General features: G+C 41.7%; 1 protein-coding gene across 2 annotated transcripts in view; it reads right to left on the reverse strand.

Annotated features, from left to right (window-relative positions):
• Arms (Ankyrin repeat-rich membrane spanning) overlaps positions 1 to 22,500 on the reverse strand; it is a 661,393-nt gene that overhangs the window by 572,742 nt on the left and 66,151 nt on the right. The window contains exons 1-2 of one of the 2 annotated variants that reach the window (XM_076190427.1): positions 17,922 to 18,010; positions 1,692 to 1,756 (exon numbers count right to left, since the gene is read on the reverse strand). The gene's annotated coding sequence lies outside the window, so the exon portion shown is untranslated. Of the gene's footprint in view, positions 1 to 1,691; positions 1,757 to 17,921; positions 18,011 to 22,500 lie in introns of those variants that run through there. The other variant, XM_076190426.1, reaches the window with a different exon arrangement.

The raw sequence follows: 22,500 nt of genomic DNA on the forward strand, positions 1-22,500 counted from the left end.
GTTCACACAGCTTAGTTCCTCCTGGCTGTGGTCTTCGTCTTTTCCAGCAATTTGCTTTCTCTCTTCCTCTCTCTCTCTCCAGTGACCCCCCAAAAGAGAGCATGCTGTACTCGAGATCTTGCATTCTAGTCAAAACCAGTCTATTCCTTTCAGTTGATGGGGGTCCCAACTACAACTCTCCATCCCCAACCGTACCCCGAACGTGGGTCTCGACCCGTTAAAATCCGTTCAACTCAGGGTCCGCCCTTGGGCTGGTCTATTTTTCTATTTTTCATTCTTATCCTGCGATCAAGGTTATGGCATACTTGGGGATTCTTTCTATCTCCTCACGATAATACATTGATAAAATGTCTTGAAAATTATCACTATTGCTATGATCCACAACCTACTCTACCACCACTGACCCTAGGACCATAGACCCACCACCGACCCTACCTCCAAAACCCACTCCACCACCACTGACCCTAGGACCATAGATCAACCACCGACCCGACCTCCACAGCCTACTCTACCACCAATGACCCTAGGACCATAGATCCACCACCGACCCTACCTCCACAACCTCCTCTACCACCACTGACCCTAGGACCATCACCAAAACCTTAGCCTACCACCGTCACCACCACCAACCTTAAACCCCAAGAGAGTTAAACGTGAAAAGCCGCTTAATACAAGATACGCGATGATCAACATTTAATAATTTTCCGCTCGAATTGGCTTTTGCTTTCCCTTCCTCGCCCCCGTTTCCCTTCCTGATTAGAAATTTTCTTTTGAAAAGGAAAGGGGAAATTAAAAATGTCCTGGAGTTGTTTACCCGCGAAATATTCTTTCTCCGCCTTCCATGACACAGTTACGAAGAAAATATTAATAACGAAATCTATACATAGGCAGAAACTACAAAACGTTGTCCCCCGATATGGCGTCGTATTCTTCTTCGTCCTTTCTTTTCTGTTTTTTTTTTTTTTTCTGTGTTCTCGACTAGCTAGTTATCAAAGATTCTCTTATCCTTTTTCTCCATCTCTCAATCTCTCCTTCACCGTCTTCCTTTCCGTATCTCTATCCATCTATATCTCTCTCACACATAAGTATATATATCAAGCCTTCAAGAGACATTTCGGTTGATATCGATATCGTGCACACTGAAAGAAATAATAATAAAAAAAGTAGACAAGCACCCAAACAGTCAAAGAAAGCAAGTAAACAAATCAAGTGACAGGGTATGTGTTTACATGTATTTCTATGTGTTTTACGCGTTATACGTATTTATATGTTATATGTGATTCACCATGGTTCACCATGGTCTTGGATCACGTGTTGGATTCGTGATCGACAGATATTACCCTCCCGGAAGAGAGCTCAGAGCTCATATTTGACCAATCTATGGGTAATACTGTGACCTTTCACGCACACCCTCCCCAACTCCCTGCCCACGAGAGTTGGAGGAACAATCCGCAGCGCAGCGATACTAAAATTATTTCAGCCCTGGGTGGGATTCGAACCCGGACCGCCGTAGTGGCAGCCGGGAACTCTACCAACTGCGCCACGAGTTGTGTTTATATGTTTGTGCTTGTGTGTTTGTGTGTATACGTGTTTATATATTTTGTGTGTTTGTGTGTGTTTATAAGAACATAAATCCTCGAATCGCACTACGCGACATCGCGAAACTGCAAAAACGCGAACAACACACTTACTTTGACACTTTCCTCTTCCTTCATCTTGCTCCGCAGAGACCTCAATGCTTAAGAGTTATCATCATCTGAAAAGAAAAATAAATAAATAGAAAATCTACTTTCAGTCCTGCGAGTGAAGGCATACATGAAAGAAAAGAGATGCCTGAAAGGCTTGTACACGTGTTATGAAGATTTGTATATCAAAATACAGCTAAGGACTCGAACCTCCGCTAGCACGTAACAAGTGACAGTGACTTAACCGATTGCGCTATCAAGAGAGATATAAGTTGAGCGCAACTTTTCTTATATATTTGTATGCTCGAGTTACATACACATACACGAAATTTTGCGTTCAACCCATCTCCGCCATGATAGTACAATTGGTAAGTATGCAACGCGGGAAAGTATTTGTACAACACTGAATGGGTCCCAGTGAACAGATTTACATTTATCAACCACAATTCAATTCAATTCAACCTATATCTCTCTTGATAGCGCAAGAGTCAGACGAGGCTTGACTAAACTACTGTCAAGACTTACCAAATAAAAAGAACACAAGCGACGGCTTTATCTTAACGCCTCCAAACTAATGTAGAACATAAGTCTACACACACACACGCACACACACACACACACATATATATATATATATATATATATATATATATTATATATATATGTATGTATGTATGTATACATTCACACACATGTATCCAGTGAAGTTACCCTTGACAACCACGAATCCAAGACCTTACCCCAATTTGGTGTGAGAAAAATGAGAATCCCTTATATGGCAACACCAACTAATCAGCCGGAGGTGTTGCCACATAACTGGGTTTTCCTTTTTCTCAGTCCCATCTTAAACAGACTCCAGCCAATTTCTGATCTCCAGAATTCCTCCACTCCTGTTGGTCCTACCATGGCACTCCACCTACAAGAAACTCTGAACCCTCAGATACCTAAGTAGCCGTCAATCTATCTTACCCGCCCGCTTTTTCCACTTTGATTAAATCAATATTCCGTTTTCTTTTACCCATGTCCTATTTGTCTTCTGTTTTTTTCAGGTAAGCGCACAAACACACACACGTCGTCACAGTACTCTTCCACCGCCATGAATACTTCAGAGACTTTAATGCATACATGAATGTATAAACATGAGCGAAACATGCGCATTATGCCCAAAGGCGGCAGCCGACGACGCGACGTCGTCGTTGCTTCTAAGGCATCGCCATTAGCTCTGACTTCACAGCCCGATAATGCACTCGCATGTACCACAAGTTGTAAATTGGAAGTAAGAATAATAAACAAGTAAACAAATGAACAAATAATCAAATTAATAAATAAACTAAATAAACAAATACAAAAATAGCGTCTTCTCGACATGACGTCATATCGTGACCGTACAACCAGATGTACGAAAACAAAGGGATGTCACGTGATAGCTTTAGCCCCTACGACCAGGACAAAACCTACAAACATAAACACATGAATAAACGGGTTACTGATTTCCCAGCAAGACACATAGTAGTCGAAATCACTCTCAAAAGCCGGAACCGAACCTCAGCACAAAATCCACATGCACTTGTTCACCGTGGCCGTGTAAGCTTCTTGAGGTGTCGCCTACACAACTCATAAAACCAGAAGAACAATTTCCCCCCAATGTTTAGGATACCCATGCCCCACATTCACGAATTGGTCCTATATGCCTTCGTCCCGAAACTGCTCAAGTAACGACAGTTGACACTACTCCCCCCTCCCCCACATCAAACTCACCTCAAGTGTAGACAGTTTCTGAGCCCTAGAGGTACAAACTGGCAACATGACTGTCCTACCTACGCCTCACTGGGTGTTCAATTAATTCGCTCTGTTCTCCAGCCAATCTGGCGCCGTTATAATGATGTTGCCGTGATGGAATTTTGTAACTAACATGTGCTGGAATGCGCTATAGCATCAGTGAAGCCGAGATTAAAACACTAAAAAACACGTTCTATGTCTTACCGAATAACACACACATATACTGTGTATGTATATATATATATATATATATATATATATATATATCATATATATATTATATATATATATATATATATATATATATCATATATATATACATACATAATTTCCGACTCTCACCTTGACGCCAGGCCAATGCTTTACCGACTGAGTTGGCGTCAAGCAAGGCCTCGGTTCGAGCTCCGAGGTGACTTCGGGAATAATTTTTTATTATATGCACCGTCACTGGTGATTCAGTTCAGGTGCGCAGGGTAAAATACCCCCCCTCCACCACCACCACCACCACCACTGTGCTGGATTTTCAATTATGAAGAAATAAAAGTTGTTTAGATAAACAGTACACATAAATCATGTTCGGATAGTGACGAAGTCCGGATACGGAGGAATTACTATGAATAGTCGACCACTCTTGTTGAATGAAAAAATAGTAGGAGTTCGTTATACTAAAAGTAAACTTATTTTTGCCTCTCGCTGTTTTGTACGTAATACATACATATTCCAAAAAGCCCTTTCCCTCTTATAGATCGTGTCTGGAGTGGTGGGGTGACATAGTCCAGACACACAAACACCTTTCAATTATCCAAAACACATCCAACACACGTTTGTTTTCCTTTTTTATCTGGACTCCTTGTGGATGAGGACCCGTCCCTGCCACCAGCCCACTGTACGGATCAGAAGCAATGCAGCAAGGCACAGCACCTCCACACTAAGCCCCGGCGATCGAAGCTGATTTACCCAAACCCTTTAACTGACTTGGCGACCCTCCCTCACTCTTCCTCCAGTCAAGAATTTGCAGATGAGCAAAAAATAAATAAATAAACAAATAAAATAAATAAAAATAATCCTTCGGGTTGTGTTTTCACAGGAATTTCACCATCTACGGTACAAACCTTGGGCAAAGAGAGTTTAGGAGCATCTCACTCAATTTCTTCTTCGGAGAAGTGGTTATGCATCTTTGACTAGTTTAGGCGATTCTGCCTGAATCGGTTGACGGGAGGGTCATTACCTCCCTCGAGTGACTCACCAGTCAGTCTCTGCCCAAAGTGCCACCATAGCATCCCAATCATTGAGGACGTTCCTCCTCATCTTAAACCTTCACCACTTCATCCTCATCCTCATTCTAAAAAAAAAAAAAAAAAAAAAAAAATCCTCATCCTACCTTCTTGACCACCACCACCAACCACCACCTTTTCCACTTACTCCTCCTCCACCCCATCCCATCCCACCCCCTCTCCCTCTTCACCCGTTTCTTTGTGTTGTCAGTCCATCAACTCAGCGCCCCGCCCCCTACCGCCCCCGCCCATTCCCTATAAGACTCCCGCCCGCCTGCCAACAGTGGCGACCTATTACAGGTCACGCTCGGGCCGAGACGACGCGTCGCCTTGCCTCGTTGACGTCGTCGTCGTCAGGAGGGACGGAGCGAGGATGACCTCATGCTTGCCCAACGTGAGCGTAAACGTATACACAGGCGCGCGCGCACACACACACACACACAATGCATACATACACTAACACATGCAACACGTACGTGCACACATACACTAACACATGCAACACGTACGTACACACATGCAACACGTAGGTGCACACATACACTAACACATGCAACACGTACGTCCACACACGCACATACATACACACACACTCACAATGCATACATACACTTACACAAGCACACGTACGTGCACACACATACATACAGATACACACACACAATGCATACATACACTTACACATGCGCACACACACACAGACACACACACACACACGCACACACACACATACACACACAACATTTCCCATAGATTGGTCATATATGAGCTCTGATCTCTCTTCCGGGAGGGAAATAGCTGTCGACCACGAGTCCAACGCGTGATCCAAGACCATGGTGAATCATACATACACACGTACACATTCACATTCATTAACACACACACATACACACGCGCACGCGCACACACACGGTCATTCACATACACATTCACTCATACACACAAACATACACATACACACACACACACACACACACACACACACACACGTCCATTCACACACACACACACACACACACACACACACACACACACACACACACACACACACACACACACACACACACACGGTGAAACCTATATCTTTCTAAGGTCAATAAAAGTGGATTTTACTTGGACGAAGAAACGGTAAAAAAAAAACCACTAGTCACACTGATAAGGCCACAATTGGAGTACACAGCGACTTAAAATAATATAAGGAAAACCGAGAGAATCCAGAGAGCAACTACGAAGATGGCCCCAACACTATCAAAAGTGTCATATGAAGAAAGATTGCCAAAACCAGATTTACCGACTCTGGAACAAAGGAGAGAAAGATGTGACTTGTTGACCATCTACAGAATTATGAGAGGTGTGGAAATCCTTGATAGAGATAACTTACTAAACTGGGATAAGAGAAATACAAGAGGACATGGAAGGAAACTCAAAAAGGACAGTTATAGAAGAGACCTGAAAAGGAATAGCTTTCTCCACAGAGTGGTGGATGTATGGAACATACTAGACGAAACAATAGTGTGTGTTAAAACAATACACGAATTTAAGAGTAAATTAGATATGGCGAGATACAGAAACGGGACACCACGGACGTAGCTCCCCTTCCCGTAAGATACAACTAAGTAAACACACGCAATCACGCACACATACACACACGCATTCACACACAACACACACACACACACACACACACACGCATTCAAACACCCACACACACAATCAGGTAAATAAAGCTTCTACATCGTCATCGGGAGTGGCCACGGACCTCCAGCGTGGAAGGGCATGACACTAACCTGTAGCCTAGCAACTCGCCCGTGCGCAAGAGAGAACGAAGAAAGTTGTAGGGAGAGGCCGCAATGGGGACTTGAGAACAACAGATGCAGTAGAACCTCAAGAAAGAGAACCCAGGCCGAGGACGCGGGACCTGTGCAATAGAGCAATTTGACAAACATACAAAGAAAGAGAGAGAGAGAGAGAGAGAGAGAGAGAGAGAGAGAGAGAGAGAGAGAGAGAGAGAGAGAGAGAGAGAGAGAGAGAGAGAGAGAGAGAGAAGCACTTAATGCTGTACAGTATGCGCTGCAGTGCCAGACACCCCACCCCCACCCCACCCCACCCACCCTGGCGACGTCTGGGGGCCGGCCAGTCGCCGGCCAGCCAAGACGAAATGGACGGAGGTACTGGTACTACTACTACTACTACTACTACTACTACTACTACTACTACTACTACTACTACTACGTGTCGTACAAGGATTTTGCAAATAGCGACTGGTTCAATCCAACCAGGCAGTGTTGGGTCGAGTTGGGTTAAACTGAATCAAGCTGGGTTAGGCTAGGTTATATTAGGTTAGGCTAGGTAAAGATGGGTCAGGCTAGGTTGGGCTCGGTTAGGTTAGACATGGCAAGGCTAAGCTAGGCTAGGCTCGGTTAGGCTAGGCTAGGTTAGGATAGGCTAATAGAGGCTTGGCTAGGATAGGCTAGGCTAGACTATGATAAAGTAATCTAGTCTATGCTAACCTAGCCTAGGTTCTACCAAACTAGTCTAGGTTAGGCTAAACTCTTCTAGATTAGATTAGGCTAAGCTAGCTTTGGTTACAAATAGTGACATATATGATAACATACAATAACTATTCTCATCTCTTCATACATTTTCCAAAACTATTTACACGAGAACAAAAATCTAGAAAACTTCTCACATGCCAAACTTCCTAACCGGTTTGTTAAGTGATTTTTTAAGAGTTAAGTAATCCCATGTTAGTTAACCCAAGTCTGGGGGAGGTGGCCGCGCGGGCCACAGGCCACAAGCCGGGCCGCGGGCCACGGGTCCGCTCGTCTGTAAGCGTCTGGGACCCCAGCGAGATCAACTTCCACTCTGGGCAGTTTGGAACAAGTGCAGACCTCGAAACGCACTTACTACGGAAAATGGAGAAAAACCAGTTTTCCCTGATGCAAGTCTCGTTAAAAGTAACACCAAGATTCCTTCAGAAAAGTAGTTAAATTCTGTTTAATCCCCACTGAAATTGTACTTTGATCTAGGCGGGTATGGGAAGAGAAGGGAGGAAGGGAGGGGGATTTGGGAGGGGAAGTGGGACGGGAGTGAGAGGAGTGGGGGATAAGTGGGAGGGGGAGTGGGTGGGGAAAAGGAAGTGGGAGTGGAAAGAAGAGAAAGAGTGGGTGTGTGGGAGTGAATGGGGGAGTGGGAGGTAAAGTGTGTGTGTCTGTGTTTGTGTGTGTGTGTGTGTGTGTGTGTGTGTGTGTGTGTGTGTGTGTGTGTGTGTGTGTGTGTGTGACAGTGAGACAGATAAGAGAGATAGAGAAACACAGAGAGGGAAATAGAGACAGAGCGAGGGAGACATAGGGAGAGAGACAGAGAGACAAAGAGAGAGAAAGCTTCATCTCCTCTTCTTCACTTTCTCCCAATTCTCACCTCTATTTTTGTTCCCACTGTGTTATATATATATATATATATATATATATATATATATATATATATATATATATATATATATATATATATATATATATATATATATATATGCTTAGTCACTCACAATTTTTGTCGGTAGTCCCCATGCCTCCAACCATCCACTGTTATTTTCTTTTCCCTCAGTTATAGTCTTCAATCGAGGTGAATAAAAAATTCTATGTCTTTTCTTCTATATCTATCTTCTGTTAATTTTAGTACACAGCTCTCTACAAAGTTCTTGCAAGAACCCCGTCAACAACACTCAATTTGGGTCCTAGGTCAGTTCTGCAGTGATGTCATGATTTCTTTAGTCCAATGATCTTTCAGTTTCATATTTAAGAACCTCCCCGAAGGGCGTGATCTTACAATCGTGAACCAATTCAATTTTCTCCTCCTCCACTCTTTCTCCAATCAGATCCGCCTTTACAACTCCGCATGCAATACTGCTTACTCAAGCAATCTCGAATTCACTACACACTTAGTTTACACAAGCAAAAGTAAAACTTACATAAAGCAATAAAATCGAGTCCCCAGGCACTTGTTTATAAACATAACGCTGAGAGCGAAGTAATAAGATTCCTCGACTTCGAACAGCTGTTTACAAAACAGCCGATCCAATAAAAACGTAACCCACGCCAATCTACCCCTCTTTCTACCTTTAGCTACGAGCCTCTCACAGAGACAGAGACAGAAAGAGAGAGAGAGAGGGGGGAGAAGATGACAGGATGAGAGCGAGATTGAAACTGAGAGTGCGATTGAAAGTGAGATTGAGAGTGGGATTGAGAAAGTAGGAGAGTTTTAGAGAGAGAGAGAGAGAGAGAGAGAGAGAGAGAGAGATGTAAGAGAGGATGAGAGAAGATGTGAGAAATGTAAGAGAGGATGAGAGAAGATGTGAGAGATGTAAAAGAGGATGAAAGAGAGGATGAGAGCTAGATTGACAGTGAGAGTGAGGAAATAAGAGAGAGAGAATGAGAGAGGGAGAAGATGAGAGGGAGATAGAACGAGAGAGATATAGATTGAAAGAGAGATTTATAGAGTGTGAGAGATATAACACTGAAAGATATATAGAGTGACAGAGATAGAGACATATAGAGCAAGAGTGAGATACATAATAACAGAGATATATAGAGTAAGAGATATAAAGTGAGAGAGATATATAGAATGATAGTAGAAGGGAGACTGGGATGGAGGGTGGGAGGTAAAAATGAGTGGGAAGGGGAAGCGGAGGGTAGGATGGGAGGGAGAGTGGGGGAGAGGTGGAGGGAGAGTGGAAGGGGGAAGCAGGGGGTAGGATGGTAGGTAGAGTGGGAGGGAGAGAGGGAGGGGAGAGTGGGAGGGGAGAGTTGTAGGGACAGTGGGGGAGAGTTTGGGGGAGAGGTGAAGTGGGGGGTGAGTGAGGGGGAGAGTGGGGGGTGAGTGAGGGGGAGAGTGGGGTGAGAGTGGGGTAGCCGAACATCAATACCAATTCTACATGCTTGATTAACAACTTGTTCACCGTAACCGCGCGTAGATCTCGAAGTATCACGTGAATAATCCATATAGCCATGAGAACAATTTCCGTCCATTAGTTCAGTCAAATTAGTCAAAATTTTGGCCAAACCCAACACTAATTGCAACACAAACTAAAACGAGTTAAATAACATCTTTAAGGCCTATTGTATATCAAAAGTCTAATTACAAAGGATTACAAAGGCGGAGCATGCCGACAGGAGACCTTTTGGTCCATAACTAGGTCGGATGCGGAAAAAATTATAATAAATAAATAAAAGAAAATTAAATAAAAATTATAATAATGTAAATAATAATAATATTATTAATAATAATAATAATAATAATAATAATAATAATAATAACAATAATAATAATAAATAAAATAAATTGAATATATTGAATGGAACATTGTTTTTTCAATCCGTTTAATGATACATGGTGAAGGCCCTTATTCGAACCATCTGAAACACGTTTTGTGTTAATACTCCACATAAATTTTGACCTATTGGTGCCTTTTTGGTGTTTATACGCGCATGCGCCGTCTTGTGATAACTATAGCACATCCTAAGAAATTTCGATTTATTGTTTTAATTCCGAGTGCAATGGGTTAAAAAAATAAGACAATTAATCTATGATCCCTTTGTTTTATTTCCAACAACTACGCACATCAAAATTTGTTGAAAACGCATAAAACCAACGAGAAAATATATATTTTTGGAGGCCATTTAAACTCGTGTTTATCAACCCGTCGATCACTGAAGTTGCTACCTAATATATATATATATATATATATATATATATATATATATATATATATATATATATATATATATATATATATATATATATATATATAAGGTGCTATTTTTGATTAAGTACTATTTTGATAAAATCCTATTAACCTGAACTGCTATTTTTGATCAAGTGCTATTTTGATTATGTGCTATTAACCTGAACTGCTATTTTTGATAAATTGCTATTTGGACAAAGTGCTATTAGCCTGAACTGATATTTTTGATAAATTGCTATTAACCTGACCTAACCTAACCCCCTTACGCTAATTGGCTACAGCTAGTGCTTATGACGTCATAGTAACCATGTAGTGAGCGCTGAAACTATCAGTTGTTTTAAAAAACGGTTAGACAACTTTATGGATGGGGATGACAGGTGGTGATGGATACGGAACTGCCTAGTGTAGGCCTTATGGTCTCTTGCAGTCTCCTTTATTCTTATGTTCTTATGTCATAACTGGGTAGTGCATGCGTCTGGTAAACAAACGAACGAACACACAGGACAAAGACATTATTATGATGTAATGGTTCAAATTGATTATAGTGAACCCCTCAAAATTTCTTAATTCAATTAAATTAATTATCTCGTTTATTTGTAGTTTACATCGTATGGTGTAACGGTTTAAATTTATTGCAGAGAGCCTATCGGCTGACATAGTCGAAAACGATCTATCGTATCCTGTACAGAAAGGCAATTAAACGACGGATACTTGAAACCTACCTTTTTGGGCCAATAGCTATTACTTTAAAATTATTTTAAATATAAGGTTTGTCCCCAAAAATAAATAAATAAGAATAAATAAATAAATAAAAACACAGATTTAGACACCAGCTATGTTTATTCTGGGTGTCTGGTATCAGTTAGTGGTTAACAGTAAATTGCGTATAAATACATGTTCCACTCAATATATTGAAAAATAGATATTTAGTACGACGTTCCCGTGGTCTTTGCAATTTAAATGGCACAAGTTTAATTTCTGTCGCAATTAGTGGCGAGTGTATCAGTATTCCGACTAAACTACAATGATTGTGATACTCTGAACAGGTAGCGCCAGCTGACAGTCTGCCAGTCGCCCAATCCATCTCACCTCGAATATAAACAATTTCACATCCTTGTGGAGAGGGGTCTATGCATAGGTGGTCGGTTACGTTGTTTCAAGGAGAGGAGGGGAGGGAGGGAGGGAAGGAGAGGAGGGGAGGGAGGGAGGGAAGGAGAGGAGGGGAGGGAGGGAGGGGAGGGGAGGGGAGGGGAGGAGAGGAGAGGAGAGGAGAGGAGGGGAGGGGAGGGGAGGGGAGGGGAGGCGAGGAGAGGAGAGGAGAGGAGGGGAGGGAGGGAGGGAGGGAGGAGGAGGAGAGGGGAGGTAGAGATGAGAAGGGAGGGGAGGGAGAGATAGGCAGGGAGGAAAAGGTGGGAGGGAGGAAAGAGGAGAGGGGAGAGGAAGGGGAGAGGAAGAGGAGAGGGGAGAGGAAGAGGAGAGGGGAAGGGGGAGGGGAGGAGGTGTGGTGCCGTCGATTGATTTAGTGTTTAACCAAGAGCACCTCCAATGGGAGTGATCAGAGATACCCACATAATAACGATTTGGGAAATAAAAAAATCAAGGTATACGCTGCCACCACCCAATCGTCTATATGGATATATCTGACCATAAATGGAAACTGCTCCTTGTTATTCACGTCTGACTCCGTCCCCTTTCCTCAGGTCGTTCGGGGTTGGTTCTGGGTAGCGAAAAGGCCTATGCCCAAGTGGGGGTAATAAAAGAAAATAAGCGAAGGTCTGCTATGTGTTAATTATTACACTGAAGCAAAAATATAGTAAGGAAATACAAAAGTATATTGTGGTTTTCTCCAACTAATCTATTGATCCTTACAATATGAAAAATATATGGGTATGCGAGACATTTAATAACACAGTTTTTTCTTTCTTATGGGCATCATAAATAAGGTCACAGGCACGTGGAAAAACGTAGTTATTTACGCTCCAACCTTCCGGTCACTGTATAAGTCTACTTACAATATTGTGTCTACCTTCAAGCACTGTGTCTACCTTCAACCCCGTATTCTTATTAGAGAACGATCACAGACCGAATTGTACTCTAAGGATTACACTCTCATAGCTAATGTATATACGCAAAGTGTTTGTGAAGTACACTCCCTTAAACCCCTTTTTCCATATCTGTTATCGGAATCATTTTTGGCATCAGATTCAAAACTTAATAATAATAATAACTATCTACCTACTATATCTGCACTATATCATTTAACTCACATATTGACATTTGTTTTCATTAATCTTACAGAACGTGTTCATACCTGTTATCGGAATCATTTTTGGCATCAGATTAAAATTTTAGCTGCGCACAAAGAGAACGAGACGGCTATGTGTTCGTATCTATGGGTAAACTACTAACCTCCCTGTTGTATTATTTCGTAAAACTTCATTTCGCTTCTCAACAGAGCCCCTAGCTGCTACAATCTCTCCCTACACTATTTCTCTAGTGGAATCCTGAACTGAAAGTTGGGAATTTTTCCTATTACTCTTAAAATTAATGGCCTTAGCTTACGCCTCTGTCCGAACGTTTAGTGACGTCACGGGTGGGCGGAGCTACGGTGCCCGCGCTATGTTCGAGAACATTCTAATGTCGCGTCGAAACTCAGTTTAACCAAAATCAGCTGAAATATATTTGTAGCTATCTCCTATTGTATGTTCTTCTTCAATGATTATAGTAAGGCTCTTTGCCAACACATCTTGATAGGCAGACATAGAATAGAATAAATTCATGGTCTATTAAGGCTCTATTTTCTACTTTGCTTCTTGGTTGAGTAAAACCGTTACGACGTCCATAATACCCAGTCTCTCAAATCAACACTCAAATAAATAAATAGATAAATAAAACGAAATTCCAAAAATAATATCCCCTTCAAAATTCCTGTCCTTACATGGCTCTACGCCCCTCTGAAAGAAAAATTCCGCAACATCACGTGAAGGATTCTATTTGGTGTGGTCCAAATCCCTCTGCAAAAGAAAAAAAAAATCCATCCTGCATCAGAGAGCGATTATCCTTTTGATAGCTTGACGAGGCACTCTCTCCTCAGCACACTCGTAGGTGTACGAATCTCAGGTGACCCGGGGGTACACCAATTTACTGTGGATGTCTCCGTGGACTTTTCCATCAGTCTTCGTATTGGCTGGATTCCCCAATTGACCTCTTACATACTACTTGACTGGACATGCATAGCCGCTACGACCGAGCTAAGCCACGACTCTCTCTTGTGGATTCGCCCCATGGGTGGCACACTACTTCCCCTTCTGTGGGCTCACCTCTGGGCAATCGGCGATTGTCCACCAGGTCCTGAAGTCCTACACCCCTGTCAAGCGGGCAATTGTGAATTGAGTTGGGTTCATGATCCCAACTCGAGCTAAAGAATTTCCCCATTTTCCAATACTACTCCGAATGAAAGTGCTCGCTAACCATCGTTTGTAGTCCCTCTCCTAGGCTAATATTGACTTCTTTATCCCCCCCCCCTAAGTTGACATTTAGTTCCTTCACCTGGCTGTTGCTGAAATTTCCTTTTACAACATATGAAATATATGCATCCTTAATCCTAGGACATCTCAACCTTACACATGTATAAAAGTATAGGTGGGTTACATTTAAGCTTTATGGTCCAATATATAGGAACATTGAGGGCATCTTTGCCTTAATTTGCACGAGCATTCGTTTTTCTTTGGACATATACTGGCACGATATGATCCCTACATTTCCTATCGCAGTTAACTACTGTCATCTTAGCACCTTAAATCACTAGATATGGGACCAACTGGTCGGGTTGCTCCAGTTGATTTCTTCAGCATTCCTCGATGAGCCGTCTTGGTGCACGACGCATCCTTGGTGGTAGTATTTCCACTTCCGGGTCTGGGTGGAACTCTTTTGCAACAGGCTCCACCAACCACTCTTCGGAACCAAAGTAAGGTTTCACTTGAGCAGCAGCTCTCCTTGTCTCCTTTCCTGTGAAGGGATTTCTTAGTCCATATACACTATGTCCTGCTACCACCTCTACCACTGTATAGGGTCCTTCCCACTTGGGATTCAGCTTGCGGCAGGTACCCGGCATCGTAGTTTCTTTCCGGATCCATACTAAAGCTCCCACTTCCACTTTTTGCTCGCCTCTCCTGCGGTTAGCCACATTCTGGTACTCCGTTGTCATCTTGTGGTGGGTCTCTCGGATGATTCGATGAGCGATCTCTGCTTCATCTTCCGTTCCATCCACACCGGGGAGTCTGTGTCCGGCTAATCTGGGTGGATGTCTTCCGAAGAAGGCGAAGTAGGGAGTATGTCCAGTGGAGGTGTGTGTGGCTCCATTCATCTTCCTCTGACAGGCCTGCAGTAGACCCGGCCATTGGTTCGGGTGGCCCTGGCAGAGCGTTGCCAGGATGCTCTTCAATGTTCGATGCATCCGCTCCACCATTCCATTCGCTTGGGGATGGTATGGGGTAGTGTAGAGCAGGGTGATTTGCTGTTCTCCACACAACTTCTTGTAAGCCGTGTTGGTGAATTCTGCTCCATTATCTGTTATGATGCTCTCTGGGGTGCTGTAGTCTGCGAAGAACTGGGTTAGGGAGTGTAGTATGTGTTGGTGGTGTTTTGTTCTCAATGGGAAAAACCTAACGAACCTACTGTAGTGATCGATTATGGTCAAAATATACCTATATCCCTGCGACCCGGATACCATATCCGTTAGGTCTATGCCTATTCTCTCCATTGCCTTTGTAGCAGGGGGAACCTCTTTGTATTGCTGTGACAACCCTTGTGTACCCTTGAACCTCTGACAAGTAATGCATTTCTTTACAAAATTACATACATCTACCTTTAAATTTGGCCAATAGAACAGCTCCTCCTGGGTTAGATTCCCATTCATGTCTATCTTCCATCCTCGCTCTCGTCTCTTCTTCCTCTCCCGAATTGGATTCCCATTCCGTTTTATTGTTCATTTTTACCTGACTGCCTTTAATTATGTGTAGTTCCACCTTAACACGTCACTTCCCCACACAATCTCATCCGCTATTTCTATACTCTTAGTGACTGCCGAGGATCTATTCTGTCTCTGATGACTGTACTGCCAATCCACAGGGTACACAAGCTTTGTCTAGGTCGACACACAGATAAGTGAGCTTCAGGTTGGTTAATAGCGTAAATCCCACCGCTCGGCCACCAATAATGTGGGGGTAGTAAAAGCATGTAAGCCACCAATAATGTGGGGGTAGTAAAAGAAAATAAGCGAAGGTCTGCTATGTGTTAATTATTACACTGAAGCAAAAATATAGTAAGGAAATACAAAAGTATATTGTGGTTTTCTCCAACTAATCTATTGATCCTTACAATATGAAAAATATATGGGTATGCGAGACATTTAATAACACAGTTTTTTCTTTCTTATGGGCATCATAAATAAGGTCACAGGCACGTGGAAAAACGTAGTTATTTACGCTCCAACCTTCCGGTCACTGTATAAGTCTACTTACAATATTGTGTCTACCTTCAAGCACTGTGTCTACCTTCAACCCCGTATTCTTATTAGAGAACGATCACAGACCGAATTGTACTCTAAGGATTACACTCTCATAGCTAATGTATATACGCAAAGTGTTTGTGAAGTACACTCCCTTAAACCCCTTTTTCCATATCTGTTATCGGAATCATTTTTGGCATCAGATTCAAAACTTAATAATAATAATAACTATCTACCTACTATATCTGCACTATATCATTTAACTCACATATTGACATTTGTTTTCATTAATCTTACAGAACGTGTTCATACCTGTTATCGGAATCATTTTTGGCATCAGATTAAAATTTTAGCTGCGCACAAAGAGAACGAGACGGCTATGTGTTCGTATCTATGGGTAAACTACTAACCTCCCTGTTGTATTATTTCGTAAAACTTCATTTCGCTTCTCAACAGAGCCCCTAGCTGCTACAATCTCTCCCTACACTATTTCTCTAGTGGAATCCTGAACTGAAAGTTGGGAATTTTTCCTATTACTCTTAAAATTAATGGCCTTAGCTTACGCCTCTGTCCGAACGTTTAGTGACGTCACGGGTGGGCGGAGCTACGGTGCCCGCGCTATGTTCGAGAACATTCTAATGTCGCGTCGAAACTCAGTTTAACCAAAATCAGCTGAAATATATTTGTAGCTATCTCCTATTGTATGTTCTTCTTCAATGATTATAGTAAGGCTCTTTGCCAACACATCTTGATAGGCAGACATAGAATAGAATAAATTCATGGTCTATTAAGGCTCTATTTTCTACTTTGCTTCTTGGTTGAGTAAAACCGTTACGACGTCCATAATACCCAGTCTCTCAAATCAACACTCAAATAAATAAATAGATAAATAAAACGAAATTCCAAAAATAATACCCCCTCAAAATTCCTGTCCTTACAGAGGGAGGAAGAGAGGAGAGGGGAGGAGGGAGGAAGAGAGGAGAGGAGGGGGGGGAAGGACCATCCGTGATGGTCACTGACGAGATTAATAGTCGGCGTGATTTTATTCATTTATGTGGCATTGCCGTCCCCCCATACCCTACCAATGGTGTTGTCTATCTGTTTCATCTACAAAGGATTACAAAGAAGGAGCATGCCGACAGGAGACCTTTTGGTCAATAACTAGGCCGGATGCGGAAAAAAACATAATAATTGATGAATAAAATTGTAATATAAATGATAATAAATAAACTAAATAAATAAATGCATAGGTATAGTTAAATAAAAAACAGGTAAACAGTAAATAGTAATAAACTGATATAACTAATAACAAATGAAAATCAAGCAAATAGTAATAATAAATGGACAAATAATAACAAACAGATAAAAAATATAAAATAAAGGGCAGCCATTACAGCATCTTGCTTAGGTAGTTTATCTAAATGAATCTTAATTAAAGCTTCGAACTGAACTACATTGCACTGCCTCTGCAGGAAGTTTATTCCATTCATTCTGTTGAGTAGAATGAATAAAATATCGTCACCTATTCAACTCATCAGTCAAGTACAACTAATTAAGTTGTGAAAAGTAGTTACAGTTAAATCGTCTTGTCTTGGTCCTAATAACAAATTTTATTCAATTAATTCTCGTACACCTGTCCACTATGTGCCAAATGTGAGAAACGACAGATTAATTCCAACATTCGTGGCAATTTTCTTTTTATAAACTTTGTTGTTATATTCCACGATTTTTCAGGATCATTTTATGCGAATGACAGTAATATTTAAGGAAAATTATTCAACTGATTAATGATAAAAAAGAGAGGAAATTGGAGATAGAATCGCCACATTTAATTTTAACCGTTGTGACGTCACCAACCCTACCCGACATTGTCGACAATTTTCATTACAATTATTATCAAGAAAAGAAACATAATGAGAGCATGATTTTCTTACCTGATATTTTCGGTAATTAGCAGGTACTGTAGAGTACAGTTCTTCATAAGAAAGAGATAAGATTTGTATTATTTTCCTATAGATCACTTAATACACTTTCCCGTCCACTTGTATGCACTGTTGTTGTAGAAAATAGATTCGTAAATGACCACATTTAGAAAAAAACAATACGCTCTAAGAAGTAGTTCTACTCATTAACGTGACTTATTTAAGCCAACTATTGATGAGCAACATATCAGTATATTCAGTATATTATATTCAAAAGAACAGAATTACTACATGATATGGGTTTAAATTCAAAGAACCCTTCGGAGCTGAAGAAATAACAAAATATGTATTCCTCCGCCTGTATTCCAATCGTCGAGATTTAGAAATAGCCAGGATTTATTTATACACATCGCATTATCAATTTAATGAATACAAATTTTCACTCAAAATAAGTATAAGAAATATGACCAGTGTCGAAATAATATTTGAAAATGTAAATTGATGTTTTGATTTAAAAAACAAATGTAGTGCTTCGACAGAATAAACTCGAAATTGTGATTGTCGACTTACGTCTTTTTTGTCATTTCTTATCTTTTTTATTTTCAGCATTTCTTGATTAACACTTTAGACTAAGAGCATAAGTAAATCGTCACAATAACAAACAACACATTATATATACTTTACTCTGGGTAACAAACGATCCACAGTCCGATCCTTTCTGAAAACCTTCAACACAACTACTTTCGTTTTCAGTGTCGCTCGTTCAATAGTGACCATGATTCACCCACAAATTGTATCGATATTTTAGTGTCACTTCCATTCAAACTTGACTTTAAAATATTATTCTAAATGCCGTTAGATTATTTCATTCACTTAGATATACCGTATATGGGAAAAATAAAATTATAAATTAAACCACATCTAACCCACTGGTATGCACGCGCACACACACACACACACACACACACACACACACACACACACACGTATGTATGTGCCTGCGGCCGGAGCCGTCACCTTTGACCGTGGTGCCAGGGTAGCCGAAGTAAGGTGGTGGGAATAGTGTTCGACAACCTTCCTACTGTTAGTCTTTGTGTGTGTGTGTGTGTGTGTGTGTGTGTGTGTGTGTGTGTGTGTGTGTGTGTGTGTGTGTGTGTGTGTGTGTGTGTGTGTGTGTGTGTGTGTGTGTGTGTGTATTCACTTTGTCTTTTGGATCACGTGTTGGACTCGTGATCGACAGCTATTTCCCTCCTGGAAGAGAGCTCAGAGCTCGTAGGTCCGATCTATGGGTAATGCTATGACCTTGCACACACACACACCCCCAACTCCCCGCCCACGAGAGTTGGAGTAACACCCCTCAGCGCTGCGATACTGATATTATTTCAGCCCCGGGCGAGGATCGAACCCGGACCTCCGTAGTGGCAGGCCAGAGCTCTAACCACAGCGCCATGTGTGTGTGTGTGTGTGTGTGTGTGTGTGTGTGTGTGTGTGTGTGTGTGTGTGTGTGTGTGTGTGTGTGTGTGTGTGTGTGTGTGTGTGTGTGTGTGTGTGCTAAACACTCCTTTTCACTGCGTAATATACAAAAAAATAATTTCACAATAAAGAATTAAAGAAAATATTTCTAGAAAAAAATTACACCAGTAATAAGATAACGGTGAGGAAGAGGAGGAGGAGGAGGAGAAGGAGAAGGAGGAGGAGGAGGAGAAGGAGGAGGAGGAGGAGCATAAGAGGGAAAGGGATCAGAGGAAAGAGGAGGAAGAGGTGGAGGAGGAGAGGAAGGAAGAGATGGAGGAATGATATGAAAACAACTGAGTCCATTACTAACTCGAAGAGAGTGAAGAAGGATAGAGAGAAGAAAGAAAAGAGGAAAAGGAGGAAGAGGAGGGACGGACAGAGGGAGGGAGGGAGGTATGGAGGAAGAAAAGCAGATGGAGGGAGAGGAGGAGGAGAAGGAGGAGGAGGAGTTTGAGGAAGATAAGAGCAGGAAAGTTGAGGAAAAGGAGGAGGAGGAAGAGGAAGAAGACGGAGAGGAAGAGGACGAAGAAGATGAGGAGATGAAACAGATAGATAAATAGATAAATTGGTAAAGAGAAGTAGAGAGAGAGAGAGAGAGAGAAAGAGAGATAGCAGGGAGAGAGAGAGAGAGAGAGAGAGAGAGAGAGAGAGAGAGAGAGAGAGAGAGAGAGAGAGCATAGAGAGAGAGCAGGGAGAGAGAGAGAGAGAGAGAGAGAGAGAGAGAGAGAGAGAGAGAGAGAGAGAGAGAGAGAGAGAGAGAGAGAGAGAGAGAGAGAGCAGAGAGAGAGTTCTCAGCAGAGCGCTCAAGCGGTTCAGCACTTGTTTGGCTTACTCTGTGCTTACTTGGCTCAGCGAGCAACGACACCCCACCCACCTACCTCCACCTCCACCAAGTCCGCATATTTAACCTTGCTTCCGTAAATCTAGGTCAAGGATTTAATTCCAACCCCCAACACTCCAAGTCCTACTCCAACCCTCCAAGACCTACTCCAATCCTCCAAGTCCAACTCCAACCTTCCAATTCTTACTCCAAATCTCCTAAGTCTTACTCCAACCCTCCAAGTCCTACTCCAACCCTCCAAGTCCTACTCCAACCCTCCAAATCTTACTCCGAACCCCCCTAAGTCTTACTCCAAATCTCCCAAGTCCTACTCCAACCCTCCAAGTCCTACTCCAACCCTCCAAGTCCTACTCCAACCCTCCAAGTCCTACTCCAACCCTCCAAATTTTATTCCAAATCTCCTAAGTCTTACTCCAAATCCCCCAAGTCCTACTCTAACCCTCCAAGTCCTATTCAAACCCTCCAATTCTTACTGTAAATCCTATGAGTCTTACTCCAAATCCCTAGGTCTTAATCCAACACCTCCCAAGTCTTACTCCAACTGTCCAAGTCCTACTCCAAACCTCTAAGTCCTACTCCAAACCTCCAAATCCTACTCCAAATCTCCTAAATCTTATACTTCAACATCCCCAAGTCCTACTCCAACTCCCATTTCTTTCTGTTATTTTCTTTCATTTTTCGTACTTTTTTATCTAATTTAATCTTATCTACTTTATCTTATTTTATCTTAATCTATTTTATTATATGTATATATATTTCTTTTTCGTTGCATACCATTTCATTTTTTTCAATTATCTATTTTATCATATCAATTTTTTTAATCTTGGGGGAATTTCTTGTTTAAAGGGAAGTGTCTTCATTACGTGAACGTTTAGAATATCCTTTTGCTTTACTAAACTCATTCCCCATCCTCCTCTCTCGTCCCACGATGTCTTTACTTCCTGTTCCTTAATCTTAGAAAAAAAAAGAATCAAGAGAAACAAAAAATTATATATATATATATATATATATGTGTGTGTGTGTGTGTGTGTGTGTGTGTGTGTGTGTGTGTGTGTGTGTGTGTGTGTGTGTGTGTGTGTGTGTGTGTGTGTGTGTGTGTGTGTGTGTGTGTGTGTGTGTGTGTGTGTGTGTGTGTGTGTGTGTGTGTACAGCACTGAATGGGTCCCAGTGAAGAGAAATACATTTTTATCAACCACAATACACTTTAATTCTAAGCCATCAACATCGAGAGACACTCGAGGAGGCCATATGCAGAAATTGAAACGTGGTACGGCCAAGGATTCAAACCGGGGCCGTACCACGTTTCAATTTCTGCATGTGGCCTCCTCGAGTCTCTCGATGTTGATGGCTTAGAATTAAAGTGTATTGTGGTTGATAGATAAATGTGTGTGTGTGTATATATATATACATATATATATATATATATATACATACATGAATCTGAATATAGATAACAAAAATAGTAGATAGGTAGATGACAAAAAAGTAGACAGGCAAGCAAGCAAATAAACGAAGCATCGAAAAGCTTGAAAGATGAGCAAGCGAAGACGTGCATTTGCTCACACAATCCTGTCTCAGGTCACGAGGCGACGCCAGAGGAGGTAATCGAGTTGCTAGGTTAACTCGCAAATTAACCTCGTATGTTCATCGAGTTAGCCGCATCCAGTTTTGCAAACCTAGAGGTCAGTTATCGGGTGTGAGATCTGTCGTAAGATCGAGAGTCCTTTAGAGGATTTATTCCGTTTAGAAGAGGTCGATTCTATTTATCTGAAATGTAAGTTTGGGTCTAATTGCAGCCTCACTGATCAAAGGTCGTCTGTTGGTTTTGTTCTGGTTAAGCTAGATTTGTTTTATTTATCTGGAAGGTAAGGTAAGGTTTGGGGTAGTTGGATCTCGTGGTTTTACTGTGACCGTCTTAACTGAACAGCAAGTGGTGATGCCTAGGTGAAGTGTACAATTTTCTTCTGTTATGAATAAACTCGCACCAAGCCTTCCAGAATAAGAGAAGAGAGGAAAACTATATTAACAGGTCTTATATGTTGATCTTTTTCGTTGTAATCTTTCAGTAAGAATAGTATAAGAACATAACATAAGAACATAAGAATGAAGGAGACTGCAAGAGACCATAAGGCCTACACTAGGCAGCTCCGTATCCAACACCACCTGTCATCCCCATCCATAAAGTTGTCTAATCGTTTCTTAAAACAACTGATAGTTTCAGCGCTTACTACATGG

This window comes from Oratosquilla oratoria, chromosome 9, assembly GCF_046742065.1.
Source record: "Oratosquilla oratoria isolate Oo_2021 chromosome 9, ASM4674206v1, whole genome shotgun sequence".
Taxonomy (NCBI): Eukaryota; Metazoa; Arthropoda; class Malacostraca; order Stomatopoda; family Squillidae; genus Oratosquilla; species Oratosquilla oratoria.